The sequence below is a fragment of the Dipodomys ordii genome, unplaced genomic scaffold (genome assembly GCF_000151885.1).
Source record: "Dipodomys ordii isolate 6190 unplaced genomic scaffold, Dord_2.0 Scaffold20, whole genome shotgun sequence".
In the NCBI taxonomy this organism is placed as follows: domain Eukaryota; kingdom Metazoa; phylum Chordata; class Mammalia; order Rodentia; family Heteromyidae; genus Dipodomys; species Dipodomys ordii.
The window spans coordinates 10,175,795-10,181,794 of NW_012267236.1; the positions used below are offsets into that span (position 1 = coordinate 10,175,795).

Genomic DNA, 6,000 nt, shown 5'->3' on the forward strand with positions numbered 1-6,000 from the left:
ATACAGGGAACTCAAGAAACTAATCCCTCCCAAACCTAACAAACCAATTACTAAATGGGCAAGGGAACTAAAGAGAGACTTCTCAGATGAAGAGATAAAAATGGCCAAGAAACACATGAGGAAATGTTCACCATCCCTGGTTGTGAAGGAAATGCAAATAAAGACAACTCTGAGATACCACCTTACCCCACTCAGAATTGGCCCACATCTTCAAGTCAGCCAACGACAAATGTTGGAGGGGATGTGGAAAAAGAGGAACCCTATTACACTGCTGGTGAGAATGTACACTTATACAATCACTTTGGAAAGCAGTGTGGAGGGTCTTCAGAAAGCTAAATATTGACCTCCCTTATGACCCAGTAATACCACTTCTAGGCATCTATCCTGAACAACAGAAACCAGTATACAAGGACACATGCACTTCCATGTTTATTGCAGCACTGTTCACAATAGCCAAGATATGGAAACAACCCAGATGTCCCACGACAGATGAATGGATCCAAAAATTGTGGTATCTATACACAATGGAATATTATGCAGCCATTAGAAATGACAAAATAATGGCATTTTCAGGGAAATGGATGGAGCTAGAAGAAATCATGTTGAGCAAGGTAAGCCAAGAACAAAAAGACAAACAGTACATGGTCTTCCTGATAAGTGGATGTTAAATCCAAAATGTTAGGTGATACGACAAAATTAACAGGACTTAAGAAACAAAGGACTTCCACTCATCTGGTTGAATCACTACTAAATAACCCCATGCTGCTGATCACATGTATGGTATATATGTGTACACCGGAGGGGAACCAGGAAGACGACACAGAACTAGAAGGAATCAGGGAAAAACATTTAACAGTGGGACCCATTAGCTGTACTGGACATTGACCAAAATGAACTGAGAAACTTAATGGCATCTATGGGAGGGAGGGCTCAGCGGGAGGGAACAAGTGGGAAAGAGGGAACAGCTGATGCTATGCAAAACAAAAGAAATGTACATACCACCCAATGTGGAAGAAATAACTGCATCACAAAGCACATAGAACTCATAAATGTTATAGACCGTGATAGACAATTTGCTTCAGGAAAGTTAGAATGTGTTTGTGACTTTAACTGAGCATCACTATCCCACAATACTGTGATATTCGGGAAATTATGTAACCACTTAATCACAATAAAAAATTTGAAAAAAAAAATCAGAAAAAAAAAGCTGGTTAGAAACAGTGTAAACAAGAGGCTTGAAACAGGGTAGATGCTGATGGAGGACAGGTAATATTACTTCCCTGTTCCAGACTTTTAAAAGGAGCCAGGCAAACAGAGGCTGTTAATTTAAATTAAAATGTTATCTACTTTAGAGGGAACAAAGGACATCTCACTTTATGCAAAGTGCTCTCTAAAGAAAGACTTCAGTTATAACAGGAGAAAATACCTCACTAAGCTTTATCCTGATGCTTTTATCTAGATCATTCTGCTTCCAGCTGTGAAACTGACTGATGTTTTTGAAGCTCCCAAGGAGCCTCTACTAGTAACCATAGTTACTACATTAAAACAGTACAAAAAAAAAGTAGGAGAGAATATCAATTTGAAGAGAAAAACAGACTTCTTGAATTTTATCCAATTAAGCTAATAGTAACAAGACGTGATTGGACAAGGGCTTCAAGACTAATTTTTCTATAGTTCTTGATATCTCAGTGTGTAGGTCTAGTACCTCAATGGATTACTTTGCCTCATCCAGGAATGATTCTCAATTGCAAATACAGCCATTTAAAATATACAATATTTTTTTCTTTTTCTTTTTCTTTTTCGTCAGTCATGAGGCTTGTACTCTGGGCCTAGGTGCTGTCCTTCAGCTCTTCAGCTCAAGGCTAGTGTTCTACCACTTGAGCCACAGCACCACTTCTGGCTTTTTCTGCTTATGTGGTGCTGAGGAATCAAACCCAGGGCCTCATTCATACGAGGCAAGCACTCTACCACTGAGCCACCTGTCCAGCCCAAAGAGACAATATTTTATCAGGACAGTGCTGAATTTGTTTTCCAACACAGACCCTTACTTGGGAGAAAAAAATTAAGAGCTGGGGGTTACATAGTAATTAACACATGAATTTGAGCCTAAGACAGTATCTCTGGGGCATAACAGAAAGCTGCCCAAATCATTCTTCTCAACAATTTATTTTTTCAAAAGGTTTTTATCAGGTCAGATGTGGTAGCTCATAATTGTAATCCTAGCTACTCAAGAGGATCATGATTTGTGGCCAACCCAAGTAAAAAGTCTGAAAGTGAATTAATAAAAGCTTGTACATACCTGTGATCTCAACTACATGGAGAATGTACATAGGAGGATTACTGTCCAGCCTAGCTAGACTACAAACACAAGAGTCTATTAAAAAATAGTGCTGGGTGAGGTGCTGGTGGCTCATGCCTGTAATCCTAGCTACTCAGGAGGCTGAGATTGAGGATCATGGTTCAAAGCCAGTCAGGGCAGAAAAGTCCATGAGACTCTGATCTCCAATAAAAACGACTAGAAAACCAGAAGTGGCACTGTGGCTCAAGAGGTAGAGTGCTCGCCTTGAGCTGAAGAGCGCAGGGATAGCGCCCAGGCCCAGAATTCAAGCACCATGACCGACAAAAACAAACAAACAAACAAAATAGTGCTGGGTACTTGTGGCTTACATCTGTAATACTAGCTACTCAGGAAGCTGAGGTCTGTGGGATCATGGTTTGAAGCTAACCCCAGGCAGAAAAGTCAGTAAGATTCTTATCTCCAATAAAACAAAAAAACTCCAAAAAGCTGGAAGTGGAACTGTGGCTCAAGTGGTAGCGGCTAGGCTTAAACAAAAGATGCTCAGGGACAGAACCCAGGCCCAGAGTTCACAAAAAAAAAGGGGGGAGGGAGGGGGCTGGTGATAGTAGCCTGGCAAGGATGAAACCTTGAGTTCAATTCAGATGTTCCTCTTTTCACAGTCATTAACAACCTCATGGATCATTAACTAATTTATGCATTTTATATTTGAGGATCTATTATGCATCTGGTCCTGTATAAGATAATGGATATATCACAATAAAGCAAACAGACAAAAGTCATGCCTTGTCCAACCTGGAAGGTCGAGATCAGGAAGACCACGGTTTGTGGCTATCCCAGGCAAAAATGTTAGCAGGACATCACCTCAACCAGTAAAGTAGGTAGGCATGGTGACATGGCTTTTTGGAGGCACAGTCAGATAAATCACAGTTGTAGGCTGGTCACCAGCAAAGTAGTAAAACCCCATCATGAAGAAAATAACTAAAGCAAAAAAGAGCTGGAGGTGTGGCTCATATGTGCCTGCCTAGCAAGTGTGTGTGGTCCCAAACTCAAATTCCAGAACTCTCTTTTGTGTATCATTAGGAGGCCTCAAAAGTTACAAAATAAAAGAAATAAAAGACCTGAAAAGGCGCCAGTGGCTCATGCCTGTAATCCTAGCTACTTGGAAGGCTGAGATCTGAGGACCACAGTTCAAAGCTAGCCCAGGCAGGAAAGTCCCCGTGAGACTCTTATCACCAATAAACCACCAGAAAACCAGAAGTGGCACTGTGGCTCAAATGGTAGAGTGCTGGCCTTGAGCTGAAGGTTGCACAGACAGCACCCAAGCCCAGAGTTCAAGCCCCACGACTGACCAAAAAAAAAAGACCTGAAGCCAGGCATGATGATGCAAGCAAGTAATGTCAGTTACTTCAGAGGAAGAGGTAGGAGGGGTTTGAGTGTAAAGTTAGAAAGATTATCTCAAAACAAAAATACTGGAGGTGTTATCCAAGGGATAGGGTGACTTCAATCTGAAGTATGATTTAAAAAAAAAAAGGAAAGAGTTGAAGATAACTAGATGGCAAAGAAGCAGCAAATAGGGAGGTACATCAGATCAGAGGGCTGGGTTTGTCCTACTTCTAGGTTGCATGTGTGCACAACCAGATATACAGAGTTATCAACTGTTCCCTTAACAAGTCTTTAATTCAATGCATCTGTTTTAAGTCTGTACTATGTTTAATCCTTTAATTTCTTAATGCAATATATTCTAAGGATAATTTGTAAGAATAGCAAAAAATATGCAAAACAAACATCCAAAAGACTAAGACTTTCATACTACAACATTAAAAGAGCCTAATTATGCATCAATAGATAACTAGATCAAAGTAACATCAGTATAGACAAACACATGGAAAGTCTAATATGGTAAAGGGAAATCTAATATGTACTGGTTGACTTTAAAATCTGTTTTATTTTGTTTTTTTGCCGGTCCTGGGGCCTGAACTCTGGGCCTGGGCACTATCCCTCAGCTCTTCAGCTGAAGGCTAGCCCTCTACCACTTGAGCCACAGAGCCACTTCCAGCTTTTTCTGTTTATTTGGTGCTAAGGAATCGAACTCAGGGCCTCATGCATGCAAAGCAAGCACTCTACCACTGAGCCACTTTCACAGCCCTTTACTTTTTTTTTAACCCACTGGTTTTGTTTGCCAGCTTTCTTCAGAAGTCTACCTTTAATACTGATTTTAGAGCAGATTTTAGAGTGCTTGCCTTGAATGCATGAGGCCCTGGGTTTGATTCCTCCTCAGCACCACATAAGTTAAAAGCTGGAAGTGGCTCTGTGGTTGAAGTGGTAGAGCGCCAGCCTTGAGCTGAAGAGCTGAGGGAGAGTGCCCAGGCCCAGAGTTCAAGCCCCATGACCAACAAAAAAAAAAAAGAAAAAGAAAAAGAAATGCTACCTGAATTATTCATTTTAGATTTTAAAAAGTCATATTTCTATAAAACATGACATAAAATTATGAAAGAATATGGACAGCTATGTAGTTATTAAACAGACAAATAAAATAATACCAACAGCCAAAAAACATGTGATAGAAAATACCAAATGGTTATAACTCAAATAGCACCCCTTTCATATCTTTTAGATTCTTTTTAAAAGAAAAAGAAAAAACCCCAATCTATCTGTGAATATATGTTCTGTCTCCCTTAACTAGAAGATGTCATATGTTTGAATATTTTTACACTAAACATGAAGGAAAAATTAGAGCAAAATTACAGCTTTGAATACTGAAAACATTTAAAAGCTTCTACACACAAGAACTCATATAAAATGAACAGAAAAACTGAAAGGGAAAATTCATTTATAGGAAGCAGTGAATACCATTAAAAATTCATAAACTTATATAAAAATTGGTAAGACACCCAATAGGGTAAGTAGAACTCTAAATATAACAAAAAATTAAAATAAAGTAGCAACATGTACCTAAGAGTTTACTAAATGCTGGGTGAGACATCAAGGTGATAATGTAGTAAGACATGCCTGCTCACTGGCTGGGAGGGAAAAAAGCTGACAGCACTCATCAGGCAGCAATCTGACATGGAGTAGCTCTGGGAGGGAATTATTACAATTTAAGAAAAGTTTGATTCCACTTCACATTTGACAGCTGTGCTACTAGACAAGTTGAATACCATTTTTAGCAGCAGTCTCTCCATTGTAAAATATGAACTTGTCAATGTTATTCTAATGATAGTGCAACAAAGCATGGATTGATTCACACAGTCTGTGGACTCTCTGGAAATGCAGACCTTGCAAGTTTATGATTGGACCTGTGTGAATAAACATATATGAAATATACTTCAAAAAGCCCCTTTATCCAAAAGAAAACTGAAAACCACTTTAACACCAGAGCAATGATAAAGTCACCTATTATCTGGCACAGTACAAGCCCAAGTTAGGACTTCACTATGAAAATCCAGGTTAATACTGAAGGTGATCTTGAACTTACCCTGTTTACTTCTAAACTCCTCGGAGTAATATATAGTGATTTCTTAGGAGATTAATTCCTTATCTAATATAGTTGTAACAGGAACCTGAAAGTAAGAAAACAGTATCAGTAAGAAAACAGTATCAACCTGGATCAGTTGCATAAAATTAACTCAATCTAATTTAGAAAAAGGAGGGAGGTTATATTGTTTAATGTATTTATATCACTCTTTTTTTTTTTTTGGTCG

General features: G+C 39.0%; 1 protein-coding gene across 1 annotated transcript in view; it reads right to left on the bottom strand.

Moving 5' to 3' along the window:
* The window catches only part of Ncoa1 (nuclear receptor coactivator 1), a 155,777-nt gene that overhangs the window by 114,583 nt on the left and 35,194 nt on the right, over window positions 1-6,000 (bottom strand). Inside the window, exon 2 of the mRNA XM_013013652.1 lies at window positions 5,775-5,859. The gene's annotated coding sequence lies outside the window, so the exon portion shown is untranslated. The remainder of the gene's footprint in view (window positions 1-5,774; window positions 5,860-6,000) is intronic.